The sequence below is a fragment of the Balaenoptera physalus genome, assembly GCF_965194825.1.
Source record: "Balaenoptera physalus genome assembly, chromosome: 3".
Classification (NCBI taxonomy): domain Eukaryota; kingdom Metazoa; phylum Chordata; class Mammalia; order Artiodactyla; family Balaenopteridae; genus Balaenoptera; species Balaenoptera physalus.
The window spans coordinates 29,167,436-29,190,899 of record NC_138890.1 but is presented as its reverse complement, the minus strand read 5'-3'; the positions used below and the strand labels follow the sequence as shown (position 1 = coordinate 29,190,899).

The 23,464-nt window shown below is 40.1% G+C and overlaps 1 protein-coding gene across 2 annotated transcripts in view; it reads right to left on the bottom strand.

Annotated features, from left to right (window-relative positions):
* Nucleotides 1–23,464, bottom strand: part of SLIT3 (slit guidance ligand 3) — a 619,558-nt gene that overhangs the window by 542,531 nt on the left and 53,563 nt on the right. The window lies entirely within an intron of this gene.

Sequence of the window (23,464 nt, the reverse complement as noted above, 5' to 3'; positions counted from 1 at the left end):
TAGCCATCAGCTCTTGGTGCTGTGTCTGCCTTTTGCCAGGTCCCCAGCATCCATCCCCCTCTCAACGCCAATGCAGAGTGGGATGTGCAAAGTCTAACAGGGAGCTTATTTTTTCCCACCCAAACTCCTCCACATCCAGATTGTCAAGGTTGCAGGGAGTGGTCTCCATCTCAATGCTACCGTTGTATGGACAGTGGGAAGTACACAAGGACATGTGTGAGAGCAGTTTCATTAAAAGCCCATCATGGCTCAGCTGCGCAGTGAGCCGTGCAAGCTAATGACCAGGGATTGTCAAACACTCAAAGGCCCTTGGCTTACCTCCCTGAATAATAAACTGACTTGCTGGGGCTTCCCTGGTGGTGCAGTGGTTGAGAATCTGCCTGCCAATGCAGGGGACACGGGTTCGAGCCCTGGTCTGGGAAGATCCCACATGCCATGGAGCAACTAGGCCCGTGAGCCACAACTACTGAGCCTGCGCGTCTGGAGTCTGTGCTCCACAACAAGAGAGGCCGCGATAGTGAGAGGCCCGCGCACCGCGATGAAGAGTGGCCCCCACTTGCCACAACTAGAGAAAGCCCTCGCACAGAAACGAAGACCCAACACAGCCAAAAATAAATAAACTAATTAATTAATTTTAAAAAAACAAAACAACAGTGAGATACCACAACACACCTAAAAAAAAATAAACTGACTTGCTTCCTTAGGGATGTGTGTTTAAGTCCATCTAGGATATTGGCTTTTGAGATTCTAATCATCCACATACCACCTTGTTATCATTTCTAGGTATGATCTCTATTATTTTTTAATTAATATATTTCTGTAAGTTAACTCACCTTTTTCATTTTACTTAACTGCCTGCTTCGTTCTCATTCTAAGCAAAAATACCCATAAGGCCATGCATTTGAAGAGCTATTTATCTAATATACATCACAAAAAAATCCATGAAAATTAAAATGTTATGACTGTCACACCTTGGCACTCTTGGAAGGAAAATAATCACTCAGAAGTCAAGAGACTCCACTGTGTCTTGAACTCTTATTTCCCACCATTCCTAGCAAGGACTCCTGCACACAATAAGTGCTCAACATCAATTTGCTGATTTGAATTGATCTCAGGTGCCATTTAACCAAAGTTGTCAGGATTGTGTTGAAAAAGAAAATATTCCAGAATCAAATTATTTCCCTGATTCCTAGGCCCTGAGACCTGGAAGCTACTGAAGAAAACATCTTAGCCCTGAACTTCTTGGTTCAATTAGAAGGGTCTAAGGAAACTGACAAAGTTATGCCACAAGTTATTCTTAGCAAAACGAGAAAGCACTCAGGAAAGTGGAGCTTGCAAACAATGATGCAGAACTTTGCTTTAAGTGTCTTTAGGAGGAAGAATGTCTGCAGATTCAGGCCCCTCATGTAGAGCTGGTATATGCATGGCAATCCACGTGGGTGGATGTCAGCGCTTCAGCCATCTATAAGCATCAAGGGCCATGGTGAAATCCCCCAGCCTACTCTTGATCAAAGCTGGTTCTTAACCAAAACGGCCAAGGCATGGGTGTTCACTCAACAAAGACACCAACAAACCTGCATGGGAAGGTCTCCTTCTCACCGGAGAAACAGGACTGCGCATGGAAAATTCCATACCACAGTTCAAAGGGGCATGGTGACCTAATAAATTTAGTTGTATGGGTTATTAAAGGCAACTGTAAATTCAGCCTGAGGTTTTTTTTATTTTCCGCCTGTGCTTTTCCCATAGCTGAAACACATGTTAAAGTGGAGAAAGTTCCCAGGGAAGCCTGGTGCCTGTTTTGACTGCATCTAACATGCCATGTGCCAGGATGAGGGATGCTTCTGGTAAATGGACTTGCTGCCGACACGGTGACCCCAGGAACCCTGGCCTGGAATCTCTGCTGAAGGCCTCGGAGTGGGGCCTCTTGGACCTCCAGGTAAAGAACCCAACAGTAATTGAATCTGCAGCCAGCCAGAGCTGGGAACATTTCCTTTCACTGGCTGGTTGTAACACCTAATCTCAGCAGAGAAGCCCCATTGGAGAGTGAATAATTCCTGTGCTCTTCCTCTGCGGGGTTTAGCAACGTAGGTGTCCTGCCAAGTCAAACAACGTGATGAAGACGTGTCTTTAGGGATTAGTGCAAATCGTACTCCTACCTGATGGGATTTAGCTCTGCTCAGCCCCTGTTCTGCAACTTGTGTGATCTCAGGGTCAGAAACTAAAGTAAAAAGGCAGAGTTCAGGGTTTAGAAAGCATTGCACAGGGAGTAGCACACACAGCCTCTCTTTTATTTCTTCTTCAGCTTTTTAAGAGAGACCTTTGGAGATCAAAAAAGATTTTGAAATTCCCAAAATGATGTACAGAGCGGGTCCTTGTCAAATAAATCAACCAAGAAAAATAAAACCAGCAAAGAGATTTCTTTTTTTCCAGGGCTGACTCAGAGATTCGTTTCTGTAGCAATGCCTGCGTGTGTGTCTCCCAGGCCATCTGCAGGGATATTTAGGAGGGAAGGGGGGAGGCTGCAGAGGACAGGGAAGGCTAAGAGGTGGGTCCTCCACCTTTGGTGCTACCTCCAGAGCCTGTTTACCAGGTACACAGAACAAGCGGGCATCTTGCCGTTACTAAGGATTTAAGAAGGTGCACAGGAGCAGGCAATGGCAAGATATCCACTTTGGAGCCAGTGAGAGCTGCTTTCTATTCTTGCCTCTACTTCTCATAGCACTGAGACTTTGGTTAAATCACTTAATCTCTCTGGACCCCAGTTTCCTCCCTGGTAAAATGGGAGGATAATAATAATTACTCCGTAGGGTTACAGTAAACATTAAATAGGGAAATGTACGGGGATTCCCTGGCGGTCCAGTGGTTAGGACTCTGCGCTTCCACGGTAGGGGGCACGGGTTCAATCCCTGGTCGGGGAAATAAGATCCTGCATGCTGCACGGCACGGCCAAAAAAAAAAAAAAATTAAGGAAATGTATGAATGCAAGACGCATAATGGGATATCACTACAGAAATTAGATAGTATATAAAAAATTACTATGATAGGAAATTGTCCAGCTTACCGATGTGCTATAATTACTTCACACGGCTCTATTTTTTAAATGAAATGCACAATTACTCTAACAAGTAATATAACACTCAGAATGCATATATTTTATTTCACATAAATCGAACCTCAATTTTAAAAATTGCTGCTAAGAAGAATGAATATTCAAAGTAACACGCTGCTGAGCATTCAACACATGTTCCCAGAATACCTACTACGTGCTGGGTTTTCCATCACTGCCAGGGGAGAGGTGAAGGCAATTCTAGAAGAGGTGTTTCACAAGCGGGCTCCTCACTGGGATAAGTGTATACGGACTCACATGGGAAAGACTGTAACAGGTACGTAAAGGAAGTTCTAGATGTTTGTCATTCCCATTGGAGGTGGGGTGGAGGAGAGCCCAGCAGAGCCTAGCCAGCTGGAGGTGGAAGGGGAACGGCTGGGGTAACCACAGGAGCCTCAGTCTGGCCACACGTCTATCAGCATCCTACCCGGGTTTCCAAAGCACAGAAGTCACACCGCTCACTCACACGACCAATGTTACCCAGCACAGGCTCTGCCCAGGCACGACGTCAGGCGCCAGCGACGCTGAGCTGAGTGCGAACACGCGCTTTCCATCTCGGGGATGAATTGTCTAATGAGGGAGACACCACCCACCCAGCATCACGAAGAAAATCATAAATACGGGCAGACATGAGCAAAGGGTCAGAACCCTGTAAGAATGTGTAGGAGAGGAATTTAACAACCTGGAGGGGCACAGAAGGCTTCCCTGAGTAAGTGACCTTGTTGCTGGGAGCTGAAAGGTGAATGGTGGTTACTAGGTGAGGAGGGGAGAGGATAAGGAGCAAGGGAGGGGGGGAGGGGGGCCAGACCCCACAGCCCTGAGGGTCGCGATGTGGAACCGAAGTTGATTTTGATTTTAAGAGTCAGAGGAAGCCAAGGAAGGATTTTAAGCATGGTCTGTATTTGAGAAGCTCACTTGGGCTTGATCCACTGTGAACACTTTCCTTGGGGCCTGAGTGGAGATAGACAGGTAAGACCAGAGGTCTGTGGTCCTTCAAGCAAGAGATGCTGATGGCATGGGTGAGTTCAGTGGCAGTGGGGATGGAGACAAGGGGAGAAGAGAGAAGCCACAGTTAGAGGCAGCCCCCGCCCATGTCCCTCATTGCTCTGCATTCCCCCTTCCAGCCCCCGCCACCGCCGCGGTACAGCGATGTGCATGTGGAATCCCCACCCACACCTGCTAACCACTTTTAGCTGGGCAACGGGAGCTCCAGAGGTACAGAGCTGGGCAAACCCCAGAGCTCTTGGGGCATTGGGGGAGGACTAGAGAGAGAAGCTGAATGGTGGGCTGTGCGGGGGACAATCAGCCACCTAGATATGCCTTTAGGAGGCAGGATGGACTCCTTCTCAGCCTCTATCTTCTTCCTGCCCTTTACCCTCTACATGGGATGGAAAAGGAAGCAGCCTTATCACCGCTTCTCACCTACTCAGTCCCCAGTACAAAACCAAAAACCCATGGAGACCTGGAGCACCTGCTTTGGTTTAAGCTTTGGTTCAGGCACCAGTCCCTGCTCTGTGGGACGGAAAGCAAGTGATTCACCTTCCTTGAGATTCTGTGTCCTCATCTGTAAAATGCTGATAATAACCCCTGCCCTGCAGGCTAGCTCAGAGGATGCAGACAGTATCTGTAAAGCCCCAAGCGCTGTGTCTGCCTGAGTAGGTGTTTAATAAATGTTAGTACTATTCATTATTCTACAGGTTAGTCATTAACCTAGAGGTTAAGGCCAGTCGTTCTCCTCAGTCCCTTTTCTCACTTTGTCACAACCTACAGAGGTGGTAATGGTGGGTCTTGGGATACTCAAAGCTCCGAGCAAGATTCATCTTCATTCTTTGCTAAGATCCAAGCCTAAATTCTCTCTGGTATCATGCAAAGTGGAGGCTGGAAGGGGCATTTTAACATGAGCTGGATACTAAGACTGGAGGAGTGGCAGGGACTTTATCTGAACTCCTCACATCCCTGGGCTCTGCATCCCTAGTCCTGTCACTACAGCCTCCACCCTGCAGGAGGTGGGGACCAGCTTAGGAAAGGGTGGGACCCGGGCAATAGCAGGTCTACAAGATCACAGGTAAATGGGAGGCATGGAGACCACCGGGGAGTTGGAGTCTCAGGCATAGGTGATGGGGGTGGCTGTCTCTGGATGCGCATAAGCACACGTGGGACACATGCATATACGTGAGCACACGTGAATAAGGGAAGAGCTGAACCATCCATCCTCGTGTCTACACTTGCTTCCATTCTTAAAAGAGATTCTATAGCTAAATGATGTCACTTCAATCTGATCATAATGATGATGAGGTAAGTAACAGTTCATATGTATTAAGCACTTACTTTGTTTTGTGTCAGATGCTTTGCTAGACACAAGACATGCATTATTTCGTTTAATCCTCTCAATAACGCAGGTAGGTAACTCTATTACCCTCTTTTACAGATGAGAGATTCAGGCACTTGCGTAAGGCTGCACAGCTGGCCAGTGGAGAACCCCGCGATTCCCAGCGAGGTAGCCTGAGGACACAGCCTGGGCTCCTAATCACTAATCTCCAACAAAAATCGAAAATTGTCATTTTAGCAATACAACTTGGGTAGCACTCTACAATCTTCTATAAAAAGGGCTGCAGTCCCAACTTTATCTCATTTGATTCCATAGAAACAATGTCATAGTACATGCCCAGGTTCCCAATGAAGAATCTGATGGTATACTTTCCCAGAAATGACCACAATTGCCCTACTTAATCAAGTATAAGTGGTACATTTGTACACTGTACAGTAGAAAGTTCTCTGGTGTGTACATAGATCAAATAAATACAGCAGTACAAGAACCAATCCCATACATTTAATCACATTTTATTTATTTAGGCGCTCCTGGGAGAAGAGCCTAGCCGTGCAGAGAGGAGGCGGTGGGGCTTTGAGGAAACAGCTGGAAGAATCTCGGGGAGAGGGTCTGAGGCCAAGAGGCAGGAAGAGCCCCCAAGAGAGGGGAGTGGCCATTTAAGAGAGATTTCCTAAATGACAGGACCAGGAGAACATGCTCTGAAAACAAAAAAGCTGTCAGGGGGTGAAACTACTGGGTGACAGGGAGTAAGGACTGCCAAACAGAAACTCTCTAAGTAATGACATGGGTGCAGCCGACAGGGACCTCTAACCATTTGAAGCACCGTAAATCAAAGGTGTCCTGGGACAATTTTTTTTTTTTAATATGTTTGTTTAGGGTATCCATCTCCTTACAGCACTCACATCTCATAGATAAATTCTTTAACAACATATATTTAATGTGTGCCTGTTTTGTGCTGTTTGGTCTCTGGGCCACTAAAAGTAAACTAGCACACTCAAAACATAAATTTAAAAAGAAAAGAAAAGGAAAGCATCCTGGAAAGTCATTCTTCATGTTACCACTCGAAAGCTCTTAGGATCTTCCTGGTTAGAACCTTAATTGTGGAAGTTCTCACTTGTGTTACATGATTTATTTAAAACCCTGTCTTTCCAAGAGAATAAAATCCAGGTTTTGAAGTACCTCTCAAAACAATTTATTCTTCTCCACTGACTAACTGCTTTGGCCAGCAATTGTAAATTTATAGTACATTATGCCAAAGCAAAAACATTCTAATAACTTAATCAAACATTTAAAATCCAGCTCACAGCCATATAATATACAGAAGCCATTCTCTCAGCTCTCTCATTAAAGGTCAATTACCATTTTTATTCAAAACCTCCACATCTTGGAAAAGCCACACACTCACACACACACACACACACACACACACACACACACACACACACACACACAAAGAGAGAAAGACAGAGGGAGACATTAGCATTTTGAGATTCAAAACTTGGCTAACATATTCCCAGGCTTAGAGCAATTCTCCTTGTTACACTTCGAAATGAGAAAATTGATCCTTCAGATTTTTAAAAAAATTCTAGCCAAACAATATGGATGTAAAGAAAGAGAATACAACAAACGAAACTAAAGTATTGGTTCTTTTGATTTTCAAGGCATTCAGGGGAAGAACTGGGCACAATTCTAAACTGGGGATGTAGCTGTACCCCCCACAAGGACAGTATTATAGAAAAAAAGATGATAATTTGCATTGTTTTGACTGTTTGCCTTTTTAGAGTGCTTTAGCAGATACACACTTTCTGACAAGCCCTCACTCCTATCAGACAGAAAATACTATTAAGGTCATTTTTCAGATGCAAAAACATGCTTCAACAACTTTTGATGATAGAACAAGGACAGGAAGGAGATTTGGTATGTTTTTGGCTTGGGGTGTATGACCTCAGGATGGAAAAGAGCCAATGAGTGAAAATGCAGTCATTTCGTTCACTTGGTCAAAGAAATGGCTCTCTTTCCTAATTCGTCACTCTTGGCTTATGATGATGATGAAGAGGAGGAGAAGGACGGTCCAGGAGATGGCTGAAGATACTGTGATAACTGTGCCTATCACTGTGTGAAACACTTCACATAGATAATCTGATGACACTCTGGTGAAGTGGGTTAATTGAGTCACGCCATGTATGCATTTAACCTGTGAGTGAACCAAAGTGCAGGCACTCAGCAAAAATTAAAGAAGAATAAGGTGAAAAATATACGGTGCAGCGGGTCCTACCAGCCATTCTTCTCAATGAACCTGCGCCTCCAAATGACCTTGGATGAGAGATGTGAACCAGCTCTCCCCGCAACTTCTCAGTCCTCATGGGCTGCTCACGGTCGGCATTTTCGTTGGTGGGGATTCCAGAGGTCAATGGTACTTCTAGGTACAAAATGATCCCTACATGTCTTGTTTATGAGAGAGAGAACTGTCAATAATTTTGAATATTTTCCATTTTTATCTTTCATGCCAACTTCAGAAACAAGCCTTTGTTTAAAAGGCAACTCTACTCAACAATGATTCTCTCTATTTAACAGATGGTACTTGGAGCTATTAAGAAACTTTCCCAAGGCCTCATAGCTGGTAAGTGAAATGAGAAGATGGCTACAGGTTCAAATCCAGGTCTATCCTAACTCTAGCGTCCATGCTCTTCATCTTGTAATCATTAGGTTAAGTGTCCACCACAGATTCACTCTAACTAAATTAGCAGATCGAAAGGCCTGTGGAAAATGCAGAGAGTAGATAACCCATCCTGAATGACCCCAGATGCATCATTCTTTGCTAAACTGGTGGTCATGATTTATACTCCTATTTGATCTTCAAGACTCGGTTCAAATGATGCCTCCTTGGTAAAGCTTTCCCTGAGCTCCCCAGGACAGGCAGTCCCTTCCTCCGTACTCCTGAAACTTCAATGTTCGCCATGTTGAAAAGATACAAGTTTACACGCTTGCCTTGCTAGTGGACTGTAAGCTCCTTGAGGGCAGGCCCCCTCTGGAGGTGGGTGGGCTGCAGTGGGGTGGGTGGGGGAAGAAGTTGCTGAAAGGAAGTACGAAAATCTCTGTCTTAGAGATTCCCCAGGACCACATAAACAGTCGTTTTTTTTCAGTCCTGCTTAAGAGACTGAAGTGAAATGCTTATGAGCACTTATGACAAGCCAGATACTATCCTAAATTCTTTGCGTGCATGCTAGTTTTCTTCAACAGCCCTATGAGGCAAATACACAGATGTTTTATAAATGAGGCATCTGAGGCTCAAAGAGGTTCATTAATTTGTCCAGTGTCAAACAGTGTATAAATGTGAGCCAGCAGGCCAGAGCTCAGCTTCCTTACTGCTCTGCTATACTTTCTTCCTATGTAGCTACTTAAATTTCTGCCACCACCAACCCTATATTCCTGAGTTTCGCTCTCCACGGAGCTAGCCCCATCTTCCACTATATGGCAGTTTGAAGTGTTTAGGCCTAAGTCTTCCAACAACCTCTTCTGCCTTAGACCTTTTAATGCAACCAGAGAAAAGTGAGCTTGGTGGAGGGAATCAAGCAGGGCTGCCTGACAACTGCAGGCTGACAGTCCTGCCTGGGCCTTCTGACGGCCTTAAAAGTCTTCTCCAGCCTTTTTTTCCCCTAATACTTCCTTAATTTGGGGTTTTTTTAAAAAGTAATTTTTAAACATTAATTAATTAATTAATTTTATTTTTGGCTGCGTTGGGTCTTCGTTGCTGCGCGCGGGCTTTCTCTAGTTGAGGTGAGCTGGGGCTACTCTTCGTTGTTATGTGCGCGCTTCTCATTGCAGGGGCTTCTCTTGTTGCAGAGCACGGGCTCTAGAGCGCAGGCTCAGTAGTTGTGGCTCATGGGCCTAGTTGCTCCGCGGCATGTGGGATCTTCCCAGACCAGGGCTCGAACCCGTGTCCCCTGCATTGGCAGGCAGATTCTCAACCACTGCGCCACCAGGGAAGCCCTAAAACTTCCTTAGTTTTATAGCTTCCCTTCAGTCTGCCTTGTAATTCTTAAGGAACCAATGGAGAAAATATTCCAAGACAGAAGATTTTTTTGTTTTGTTTTGTTTTGAATAATAACGTAAACCAATCAAAAACCTGTCAACAGTGGTCTTTCTGGTGTTGGCAGCTTATACCCTCACAGACACTGGGGTTTTTTTTTTTTTTCAAGGACTTGGAGTAAATTAAGTGTTGACACCGTAGGCGATAAATTTCACAAAGAAAACCCTGTCCATAATTCTGAGTTAATAACAATGCTCAGGCTTTGATGTTGATATAAATGAGGCCGAATGAAGAAAAAGCCACATTCATGGGCTGTTGGAGGGTATATGGCCTGTAAATGATAAGCTTAAGGCACATAACACATGTTATTGATGGTGGGACAAGCAGGGCTCTATCTACCAGGAACAAAATAACTCTTGCAGTAATTTAAATACACACACACACACACACACATATATATTTGCTATACATATGCATTTAAATATATCCATATAATCTAATTATTTACTTCATATCTAATTAAACGGTAAATGTGAACTCTGGGTTAGAGCTAAGGACACCATTGTGTTCTGCTCTTTGGAAAAACCAAGCTAATGCCAAGGCAGCTCAACACTTCAAACACTGCGTGCTGCATTAACATTTCATGGAAGTCAAATTGTTCTCTAGCCTGTTTTCTTGTCTGCAAAATGAGGGAATTGAATAATACAATATCTCAATCTCCTTCCAGTTTGTGACGGTCATAGTTTCTTTTCCTAACTCCTAAATTCAGAATAGTCCTGGATTCGAATCTCAGCATGGCAAGTTACTTTAACTTTCTGAGCTTCAGGTTTTTTTCCTCTGTGAAAAGGATATGATCATTTTTTAAAATGCATTAAAATTTTTCTTTATCAATAAAACGTTCAAAAATACAGAAAAGGAAAAATGTATTTTGAACGTTCATATGCCCACCATTTAAATTCAACAATTGTTTTCACTTTGCTCTATTTGGTTTTGTTTGTTTTCTTTACTGAACCATTTTAAAGTAAATTATCAACATCAGGACACTGGATCCCTAAATACTTCAGCATGCATCCCTCCCCCAAATTAAGGAGATTCTCTTCTTTAACTAGAGTACCATTATCATACTTAGCAAAATTAATAATTCCCTAACAACATCTGATACCCAGTTCACTTTCAGATTTCTCCATTTCTCCCCCAAATTTTATTCTATACATTCATTTCTTCAAACCAGGCTTCAATGAAGAGCCATGTAGTAAAGCTGGTTCTCACACATCTGTCTCTAAAATCTCTTTTTAAAATAAATAATTTTTTAGTGTAACACATATACAAAAAAATGCACAAATCAAAATTGTATGGCTTGAAGCACTTTCACCCAATGAACGGATCCACAAAACCTCTACCCAGATCTAGAAACAGAGGATGATACACCTCAGAAACCTCTTAAAGTCCCCTTCCGTTTACAATCCTCCAAAGATAAATACTATCCTGACTTTTAATACCATAGATTGCTTTCGCCTGTCTTGAAGATTATATACATGGAATCAAGTAATTTCTACTCTTTCATGTCCTGCTTTTGTTGCTTATTCTGTTTCTGAGATTTCTCATGGTGTCACATGTAGCAGTAGTTTTTGTGTGTTGTTTCCATTCTCCATGGTATGAATATACCACAGTTGATTTTTTTCTCATGTTGGTGAGCATTTGGTTCGTTTCCAGTTTGGGGCTATTACAAATAGTGCTTCTATGAACATTATTGTGTATGTCTTTTGTGGGATGTAAATCCAGGAGTGGGATTGCTGGGTCATGGGGTATGTGTATGTTCTGCTCTAGCTGACACTGCTGAAGAGTTTTCTGGAGTAACTGTATCAATGTGTCCCATAGCAGTATATGATTAATGTAGTTTGTTTCACATCATCATCAACACGTGTAAGTTTTCTTATGCTTTTCTGATGAGTGTGTGGTGTATGTCATTGTGGTTTTATTTTACGTTTCTCTGAAGACTGATGACACACTGAGCATCTTTTCATATGACCACTGGCCGTTTGGACATCCTCTTTTTTTTTAAGTACCTGTTGGAAACTCTTAACCATTTTTCTACTGGGTCATTTTTCTTTTTCTTATTGATTTGCAGAAGTTCTTTATAAATTCTTATATTTAATATAAGTTCTTTGTCAGTTCCATGCACTGCCAATATCTTTGACCACTCTGGCATGCTTTTTCACTCAATTAGTGATGTATTTTGGTGAACAAAAGTTATTTATTTTAATGTAGTCCAAGTTACCTATTTTTTTTTCCGGTAAAGTTAATGCCTTCTGTATCCTGCTTAAGAAATACCAACTACTGCAAAGCCATGAAGATACCCTATGTTATATTCTAGAAGTGTTATTACTTCATCTTTCATGTGTAAATCTACAATTCATCTGTAACTGATTTTGTGAATGGTATGAGCCAGGGGGCAAGATAATTCATTTTCCATATCCAATTATTCTATCACAATTTATTAGACAGATCATCCATTCCAAGCTGCTTCACAGTGCCATCTTTGTTACAAATCAAGTGTCCTTCTGTTACCTGGGTCTTCAATCTGTCTTGGCTCTTCTTGGCCAACTGCATTTCCATACAAACCTTAGAATCATTTTCACAATTTCCACAACAACCTGTTAGCATTAGGACTGCCCTGAATCTGTATATCAATTGGGAGAGAACTGACATCCCTGAGATACTGAGTTTTCCAATCCATGAACATAATGTATTGCTCTATATATTTGAGTCATCTTTCATTTTTCCAGTAATGTTTGTTGTTTTCTGTGTTAAGGCCTCGCACATCTTCCATTAGATTTATTCCTGGGCAGATGATGTTTTTCGATGCTGTTAACACACATCATTTTTTAAAATTTCCTAACCATTTGTTGTTAGTATATAGAAGTTACACTGATTTTTTTGGTACATTGTGTCCAGTGACCTGAGGAGTTCACTTAGGAATCCTGAGAGTTCATCTGTAGACTATTTTGCATTTTCCATGTATTTAATTCATGTCATCTGCAAATAATGACATTGATATTTCTTCTATTCTAATCCTTATACCTGTTCTTTCTCTTTTCTTCCATCCTTCCTTCTTCTTCTTCTTTTTTTTTTTTTTTTTTAAATCATGGCCAGAACCCAGATTTCCAATACAACGTTGAATGGGAGTCATGATGACAGGTGTCTCTCAAGAGGAATGTTTTAAATAGTTCGTTCACCATTAACAATGTTATTGGATTTAGGTTTTTTTTGTTAAAAAGTTCCATTTTACTCTTAGCATTTTAAATACTTAAAAATCATGAATGAGTGTTGACTTTCATTAGATATTTTTTTCTACATCTATGGAGATGAAATGACTTTTCTCATCTATTCTGTTAATGGGATGAAATACATTGTTATTTTTGAAATAACAGAAATTTATTTCTTGTTCATGTCAGAGCCACACGCATGTCAGCTGGGGCTTAGAATCCTTTCACTTTGTGTCTCTACATCCTGTAAGTTCTTAGAGTCCTGTCAATTTAGCCACCATAGGGGAAGAGAGCAAGGATGGAGGATCATGGTGAACACAGCACTTCCAGTCTCATTCCATATGGAGGTCCAAGATTCAGTCACAAGACTCCACCTAACTTCCAGGTGTTTGGGAAGTGCAGATCATATCTGTCCTTAATGCCAATACCTCTCCAGTTGTATGAAACGTGTTCTCTGGGAGATTCCTTAAGAAGGGCTCCATGAAAGGCACGATGTCTGAGTTCCTGAATGCTCATAATAGTTTTTCTGTAGTCATTATTTTTGAATACATGTAGGGCTCTGGTTCACATTTTATAAAATCTCTGCTTCACAGTTTATTTCCTTAAAAAACTATTCAATTGTATTCTGGCTTTGGTGTCAAAAATATACTAGCAATCTGATTTTCTTTTCCGTTTTAAGTGTCTAATCCATTGAATGCTTAAGGATTTTTTTTTCTCTTTCAAAACAAAATGCTTTTATTAGAATATTCAGTTTTGAACCTGGTCTATTTTTCCAGGCATTCAGTTGTCCTTTCAATATGTACCTTCAAATCATCTTCTATTTCAAAAAATTTTCATTACTATTAGTTTTGTTCCACTGCTTTAGTTTCTTCCTCAGAGATTCATATTATAAGTGTATTAGAACTTCTTTGACTGACTTCCATATCTATCACTTTCTCTTAAATCCTTTTTACCTCCCTGTTAGTTTCTTACTGATTTTTAAAAATACTCCTTTCCATCTTCCATTTCTCTCTTTTTCTTTAATTGGGGTACAGTTAGTTGTTTTACAACGTTGTGTTAGTTTCTACTGTACAGCGAAGTGGAGTTCCCTGTGCTATACAACAGGTTCTCATTAGTTATCTATTTTATACATATTAGTGTATATATGACAATCCCTGTCTCCCAGTTCATCCCACCCCCAACCCCCCGCTTTCCCCCCTTCGTGTCCATACGTTTGTTCTCTACATCTGTGTCTCTATTTCTGCCTTGCAAACCAGTTCATCTGTACCATTTTTCTAGATTCCACAAATATGCGTTAATATATGATATCTGTTTTTCTCTTTCTGACTTACTTCACGCTGTATGACAGTCTCTAGGACCGTCCACATCTCTATAACCCATTTCTCTTAAAGCATTATCCATTACATTTATCTGCTCTTGAGTTCCATCTAGGTGAGTATGCATGAATGCGTTTTTGGTGTAAACCGATAGCATTTATTTTGCTCATGAATCTGTAATTCAAGCAGAGTTTGGCATAGTCCACTTTTTAAAAACTAATGTTTTGCAAGACGGGAATAAAGACACAGACCTACTAGAGAATGGACTTGAGGATATGGGGAGGGGGAAGGGTAAGATGTGACAAAGTGAGAGAGTGGCATGGACATATATACACTACCAAACGTAAAATAGATAGCTAGTGGGAAGCAGCCGCATAGCACAGGGAGATCAGCTCTGTGCTTTGTGACCACCTAGAGGGGTGGGATAGGGAGGGTGGGAGGGAGGGAGATGCAAGAGGGAAGAGATATGGGAACATATGTATATGTATAACTGATTCACTTTGTTATAAAGCAGAAACTAATACACCATTGTAAAGCAATTATACTCCAATAAAGATGTTAAAAAAATAAAAATAAAAATAAATTAAAAAAATAAAAACTAATGTTTTATATTAATTTAGATTTACATAAAAGTTGGGAAGATAGTACAGAGTGATCTCATATACCTCACACCCAATTTCCCCTATTCTTGACATCTTACATTAATATAGTACATTTGCCATAATGAACTAATATTGATACATTGTTATTAATGAAAGTTAATACTTTATTAAGAGCCCCCTTGGGGCTTCCCTGGTGGCACAGTGGTTGAGAATCTGCCTGCCAATGCAGGGGACACGGGTTCAAGCCCTGGTCTGGGAAGATCCCACATGCCGCGGAGCAACTAGGCCCGTGAGCCACAACTACTGAGCCTGCGCGTCTGGAGCCTGTGCTCCGCAACAAGAGAGGCCGCGATAGTGAGAGGCCCGCGCACCGCGATGAAGAGTGGCCCCCGCTTGCCGCAACTAGAGAAAGCCCTCGCACAGAAACGAAGACCCAACACAGCCATAAATAAAATAAATAATTAAAAAAAAAAAAAGAGCCCCTTAATTTTTACCTATGACTTTTTTCTGTTTTAGGATGCCATCCAGGATGCCTCATTACATTTAGTCGTCACGTCTCCTTATGCTCTTTTTGGCTGTGACCGTTTCTGACTTGTCTTGCTTCTGATGACCTTGATAGTATTGAGGACTATTCACATGTTTTTTAGAACAGCCCTTGATTGAGATTTGTCTGATGCTTTTCTCAGTAGACTGGGGTGATGGGTTTTTGAGATGAAGATCACAGATGGGAACTGTTATGTTCATTACATCATATCAAAGATACATACTATCGACATGACTTACCACTTTTGATATGGACCTTGATCACCTGGCTGAGGGAGTGTGTGTCATATTTCTCCACTATAAAGTTACTATTCCCCACCCTCCCTTTCTCATACTCCTTTGAAGGCAGTCACTACGCAAAGTCCACACATAAGGAGTGAAGAGTTATGCTCTACCTTCTTGAGGGCAGAAAATCTACATAAATTCCTTAGAATTCTTCTGGATGGGTGATTTCTCCTCTCCCCATTTATTTATTCAATCATTTATTTATATTACTATGAACTCAGGGATATTTATTTTATACTTTGGTTGTAATCTGATACTCATTTATTTTGTTGCTCAAGTTGTTTCAGCTTTGGCCATTAGGAGCTCTTTCAGTTGGCTCCTATGTCCTTTTGACATTTCCCCATAATTGTAGCGTTGCTGTTGTTTTGAGCACTTCCTTTCTGGCACAACTTATCTCATGCCCCCATCCTAGAATCAACCCATTTTTCCAAGACATCTTAGTTTCTTTTTATTGGAGAACTGATTAGAAACCAAAATCTGGGTTGCTTCTAGGCCTTCTCGCTAACAGAGCAAGGAAATATTTGCTTGTATAAAAACCTATGTATATTCACATATCAATAAATATTTCTATGTATATGTCCACCTGTATTAAGTGAAAGTATCTACATTAGGTTAAACATTTGTTCATACTGGTGTCTCTAACTCTAATCCGTTACCACATGGGTCATTTTAGCTTTCCCCATTGCTAGTCTGTAACGACACTGCTTGTCTTTCCACTGTTGAATTCCAATATACGTGTGTAGTGATTTCAGAATTGTTAACCCTTACCTCTGTGGGAAACAACTCTGTCAACTAGAGTACAGTTCTTATGTGCTATTCCTTTTGACTTTTAAAGTCTATGAGACTTTAGTCTCATAGACTCCACTCATTTCAAGTCTACTTTGGTCAGCACCTTTTTCCCCATCACCTTCAGTGAGGTTGATTCACACATCCATCACAGTGTGCATTCCATCGTGGGATCCTCCAACTTCCTAAATGATATTTTTAATTTGCATGCATTAAGGTTCACTCATGGTGCTGTCAAATTTTATGGGTTTGATCAATGCATATGTTGTGCATCACCATTTCAATATCACACAGTATAGTTTCACCATTCTCAGCGACCCCCTCTCCCATGCTTCACCTATTTGACCCTCCATCCCCTCCTCTTCCTTAAACCCCTAGCAACCACTGATCTGGATTATAAAATACAATTATGTTTAGCTTTGTAAGAAACTGCTAAACTGTCCTCCAAAGTGGCTGTACCACTTTGCATTACCATCAGTAATAAATGAGAGTTCCTGTTACTCTACCTCCTGAGCAGCAATTAGTATTGTCAGTTTTTAGTACTGTAGCCATTCTAGTAGATGTGCAGTGGTACCTTATTGTTGTCTAATTTGCATTACCCTAATGAAAAATGATGTTCAGGATGTCCTTATGTGCTTATTTGCCAACTGTATATCTTCTTTGGTGTTGTGCCTCTTCAAAGCTTTTGCTCATTTCTTTCTTTTTTTGTGGGTAGGAATGTTTGTTTTCTGAATGCTGTGTTTTGAAAGTTCTTTGTATGTTCTGTATACAAGTCCTTTACCAGATATATGCTTTGCAAAAATTTTCTCCCAGTCTGTGACTTGTCTCTTCATTTTCCTAACTGCCCTTTGCAGAGCAGAAGTTTTTAATTTTAAAAAAGTTCAAAAAAAAAAAAGTTCAATTGATCTTTTTTTTTTTTTTACATGGATCATGCTTTTTATATCAAAAAACTCATCCTCAAACCCAAGTCATGTAGATTTTTTCGCTTATGTCTTCTTCTAGACGTTTCACAGTTTTACGTTTTACATTTAGGTCTATGATCCATTTTGAATTAAATGTTGCATAAGATGTAAGGTTTGTGTAGGTTCAGTGTTCTGTATATAAACATCCAATTGTCCCAGCACCATTTGTTGAAAAGACTATTCTTGGGCTTCCCTGGTGGTGCAGTGGTTGAGAATCTGCCTGCCAATGCAGGGGACACGGGTTCGAGCCCTGGTCTGGGAAGATCCCACATGCCGCGGAGCAACTAGGCCCGTGAGCCACAACTACTGAGCCTGCGCGTCTGGAGCCTGTGCTCCGCAACAAGAGAGGCCCACGCACCGCGATGAAGAGTGGCCCCCGCTTGCCGCAACTAGAGAAAGCCCTCGCACAGAAATGAAGACCCAACACAGCCAAAAATAAAATAATAAATAAATAAATAAAAAGTAAAAAAAAAAAAAAAAAGACTATTCTTTCTCCATTGAGTTGTCTTTGCTCCTTTGTCAAAAATCAGCTGACTATTTTCAAATGGGTCTATTTCTAGGCTATGTATTCTGTTCCATTAATTTATATGTCTAATATTTCACAAGTACCATGCTGTCTTGATTACTGTAGCTTTATAGTAAGTCTTGAAATTGGATAGTGTAATTCTTCCAAGTTTGCTCTTCTTCAGTATTGGCAGTACTTACTTTGAAATGACTTCTTTTATTTCTAAATTGTTTCTTGAGTTCTCTGCCCTTCCTTTCAAATCCTACTCTTTTCTAATCATCTAATTTCTGAGTTTTTAAAATTCAGATTTATGTTGGTCTTTTAGAGTTTATAAAGTCTTAAATTTGTGTAGCTAGTTTTGAACCATCTATTATAGTTTTCATCTGTTTTGTGGGTACCTCTTTCTTACATGTTTTCATTGTTTCTATGCAGATTATTATGTTTCTTAATCTTCATTTTTCTTATAAAAAATTTTTGTATGAGCTTCAATCATAATCCTCTTGGTTGCTTATTTCTTTTCTTTTTTTTAAATAAATTTATTTATTTTATTTATTTTTGGCTGTGTTGGGTCTTCATTGTTGTGCGTGGGCTTTCTCTAGTTGCAGCGAGCAGGGGCTACTCTTCTTTGCAGTGTGCGGTTTCTCATTGCGGTGGCTTCTCTTGTTGCAGAGCACGGGCTCTAGAGCGCGGGCTCAGTAGTTGTGGTGCAGGGGCTTAGTTGCTCCGCGGCACGTGGGATCTTCCCGGACCAGGGCTCGAAACTGTGTCCCCTGCATTGGCAGGCGGATTCTTAACCACTGCGCCACCAGGGAAGTCCCGGTTGCTTATTTCTTAAATGAAAGAAATTTCCTTTAGTCTTATGAGGTAGGGGTGGGAAGTGATAGCTTTTTTAGCTTTAAGAGTCTAGAGAGCTCATTCTTGGGGTTGTTTTTTGTTGTTGTTGTTAAACTAATGAAAAACATGGCCTTGTATTTTCTAAGATCTGCCTCTTCTGGTGATTTCTAGCACTTTCATCAAGAAGGTTTCTTTTCATTTCTACTACTGTACCTGTTCTGATTGACTAGTCCCCAAATTTTCTTATCAAAGTTAGGCCTTTCTTTGGAAAAGAGTCTTGTTTTTGTTAGTTTAAAGAATTTATAGGACCCAGAATACTCCAAATACTATCAGTCATTATCACATCATGATTCCTTTGTACTCACCATGAACTGGATCTAATCAAACTCCCTTCTGATTTGGCGGTTTTTCTCAGTTTGACCACTGTGTTTTCTGGTGAGTACGTGTTGGTAATTTTATTAATCTCCTGTTCTCAAGGACTTCCCTCTGCTTTCTTCCACACAGATGAGACAATGCAACAGTCTTATAACCATCTGCTGCGCCCCCTTCTCCCCCTCTCCACTTACACTCAGGAGGCAGGCGTTTACTGGGATACTTTGTCAACGAGCTTTATTGTAGATGCTGTGTGTCTTTGGTTTTGCTATCCTAGTTTTTCAGCATGTTTTTATTTGAGAGGGGGGATTTTCAAATGTTTAACCAACCTTGCCTTCCTTGAATAAGCCAAACTTGGTTGTAATATATCCTTTTCAGGTATTGCCAAATTCATTTTGCTAATATTTTGTTAGGAAATTCATATAAATATTCATGAAATACGTTGGTTGATATTTTCTCTTGAAATGCCTTGTTGGGTTTTGCTATAAAGGTTATGCTATCCAAATGACAAAAGTCATTTTTTTAATAGAATGAGTTTATGGTAAATTGATACTATTTATTTCTTAAAACTTTGGTGCAATTTACTGGCGAAGCCATCTGAGCTTAGAAAGTTCTTAGTGAAATATTTTAATTAAAGGTTTAATTAGATTTAGGACTATACATACTTTCTACTCCTTGTTTCAGTTTTTAATTTCACTTAATCTTTAAAATCATTGAAATAAAGTTCTTCAAAATCTGCTCTTACTATCATTTTCATCTTTGTAAAATCCATAGTTATGTCCCCCATTTTATCCTTTATGTTAGTAATTTAGTCTTCTTTCTTTTTTGTTTAATAATAAGTCCTGCTGGTTTTTATAATTTTTTCAAGAATGAAAGTTTGGTTTTTTAGAGTTTTTCTATTTCACATACGTCTGGTATTATTGATTTTCTCTCTTCTACTTTGTTATTCTTTCTCTAGCTTCTTATGCTGGGTATTTTAATAAAGATTTTAGCCTTACTTCATTTTAAATATATACTCTACATAAATCAAATAATATGCTTAAAGGCTATACGTTTTCCCGTGGGCATGGCTTTGACTGCCATCCACACTTTGTGATATATTGTGTGTTTATTAACATTCTGAAAAATATATCTTCCAATTTAGACAGTGAAATGTTCTTTGATTCAAAGGTTATTTAGAAGAATATCATTCAATTTCCAAATACTTTGAAAATTTCCACTTAATGCTTTTTATTGATTTCTGTATTTCTACTGTGGTCAGAGAAAATACTCCTTATGATTTTAATCCTTTGATATTTGTTGAGACCTGATTTCTATATCAGTATTTGATAAAAGTTCTGTATGCACTTGAAAAGAATGTTTATTCTGCACTTGTTGGTTTCATTGTTCTCTTTGTTTCACTTAGGTCAGGTTTGCAAACTTTGTCATTAAAATATTCTATATTGTTACTAACAATTTTGTCTGCTTGTTCATCAATTACAAGAACCATGTCTTAAACGAGTATGAACTTATCTATTTATCCATTAGTTCTGTCAATATTTGTTTTCTGTATTTTCAGAATATGTTTTTAATATGTACTATACATAATACATACATGCACGCTATACATAATAGTACATACAAACATAGATTTGCTGTACCTTCCTGGTATATTTACTCCTTTATCATTATGAAATATCCCTCTTTATCTCCATTAATGTTTCTTGTTTTGAAGTCTTTTATCTGTGTTAATACAGCCACACCAACCTTCTATTGGTTAGTGTTTTCATGGTATCATTTTCTAACCTTTTACTTTCAGCTTTTCTCTCTCCTTATGCTTAATGTTCATCTTTTGAAAGAATCATATAATTATTATTTATTTTTTAATCCACCCTGACAATCTGTCATTTAATTAAAGTATTAATCATTTTCATACAAAATAATTATGATATATTTTTATTTAAATACATCATCTTACTATTTGTTTTCTTTGTCTCATTTTATTCTATGTTCCCTTATCTGAATTAATCACATTTTTTGGTATCATTCTATGTCATTTCTCCCTCTATTAGGTTATATTTTTTTTAACTATTCTTTTCAAAAGTTATCTTACAGATTACAGAATGAATCTTTGATTTAATAAGGCAATAAACATTAGCACTATTATCACTTTCTGCATAATTCAAAGATCTTCAAACACAAACTCCATTGACCTTGCCAAGTTTTGTGCTACTGTTTCTATCCTAAGCTTCTTTCAATATAGAACAGTCAAGTCCCACCTCCTTCGTAACACTGACTTTTTAAAGAGACCAGGGCAGTTATCTTGCAGAATGTCCCAGCTACAGGATTCACTTGTTTCCTCCTGGTTTTATTTATATTTTTCCTCTATCCTGTTCACTTCCTGGAAATCAGAAGCGAGCTCGAGCTAAATTAGATTTAGAGTAGGCATATTTAGCCAATGCTTTGAAATTTATATTTTGTCACATCAAGGACATGATAATTCTAACCTCATAATGTTATATGGATTAAATGAGATGGCCTATGTCGTGACTAAGATGGCATCTGACACATAACAGGGAAAGAGCAGACTTTCTCAACCTCAACACTACTGACATTTTGGACTGGGTAATTCTTTGTTGTGGGAGCTATTCTGTACATTGTAGGATGTTTAGCCACATTCCTGACTTCTACTCAATACATGCTATTAACATCCTACCATTTTAACAACCAAAAATGTCTCCAGACATTGCCAAGGGTCCTCTGGCGGGGAAAACTGGTCCCAGTTCAGAACCACTGGTATAGAACAAAAACCTAAGTATTTGATAAATATTCTACAAGTGCTTACTATCATGCTTTGTGCAAGGCTTAGAGATTAACAGTTAAATGGAACATAATTCCTCATCTCCAAATACTCATAGTTCTGCGGAGAGACAATCAGGCAAATAGGGAATTAAAATATGGCATAAGTGCTATGATATGGAGCATCATGTGTTGTCATGAGGAAAGGGGCACCTAACTCAGCCTGGCGCAGAGGTCCTTTCACAGAGGAATAGAGAATTCCTGAGTAGAGACCTGAAGGACAGGGTTCTCTCCCTTTTCCCTGTAAGCCTCAAGAGATTACACCCATAGTGACCATTCCAAATGAAAATAAACATTACAGAAATGATACAATTTCCAGCCTCTTTCAGAGTATGATCAATAAAGATTAATTTACTACCAAATATAGAGACACAGGTAAAGTAAGCCAGTAGTGAGAGCCAGGGATGATGGCACAATCAGCCCTCTACCTCGTCCGTTGTTAATAGCAAATACATTGTATTTTCCCATTCTATAGTCCTCTGTCTGCGGGCAGACTGCATAACCAAAACCAGATAAACACTAGTCAGGATCACATCACACACACCGACACTGAAAGGCCTTAAATGAGAGCGCCTGTGTAGCTGTACATACTAGTGCAGCTACCTATACTTCCATTCTTCTTCCTGACCAAGTACTTCTCAGCTCACTTGCAATATAAGTCAGAAACTGGCTAGCTGTTCACTAAGCCTGTTTACTCTACTTCCAGGGCATATAGCTCGACTACTTTCCTAGCCTCCACTGCAGTTTACTGTGGCCACTTGACTGAGTTCCAGCCCAAGGTATGTAACAGTAGAAGTAACATGTAGTCCTTCCAGGTCTTTCCCATGAAAACCTCCCATGTACAATCCTTCCTGCTGTTTTCCCTTCCACTAGCTTGATGCCGACAAACACTGGTACCTTGGAAGCAGAGATGTAAAGATGGCAGAGTCAAGGAGAGGAAGGAGCCCATGTCCCGAAGTCTCCCCTCGAGGAGAGAGGCCCAGCAACCAGGAATGCCCTTACTGGGTTTTATATGAATAAGAAGTAAACTTCCACCCTGTTAAGCTATGAGATTTGAGGGTTTATCTAGTACAGCAGCTAGCATTACCCTCCTAATACACCAAAGCAGAGAGACAGCCAAGTTTACCCTACAGCTGTAATGCTCTCAGTCCCTCAGACGTGCAAGGTATTTCAGCCATGTTGACCAAGCCAAAGAAAAGCGCCTTTTGCTAGACTATGCCACTGATATTCCCTGGAGTTCAATGGGTATGTGAGAGGCTATTTGCAGGGCCATTGCTAAAGATCACACTTCATCTAATGCCTGCAGCAGAGAAATATGAAAGGACGTGGGCTTTGATGTCAGACAGATGTGGCTTTGAACCTTGGCTCCCCCCACTGACAATTCTTTGGCTTCATCTCCCTCAGCCTCTGTTTCTTCATCTGCAAAATGAGGGTAATCACACCTCACAGGAATTTTGTGGGGATAAAATAACAGATAGCATATAATATACTGGCATAGTTCCCAGCATGTCCAAGGTACTCAATTAGTTCTTTCCCAACAGCCATGAAATTAATGAATTGGGAATTTATTTATACTTCTAATCAGAAGACTAAGCAAGAAGTGGCCTTCTCACAAAGGATTTTGTATTTATTCTTCCATGTATATGTTGACTATTTCATACAAAGGAAGCAGGTTCAATAAGTACCTTTA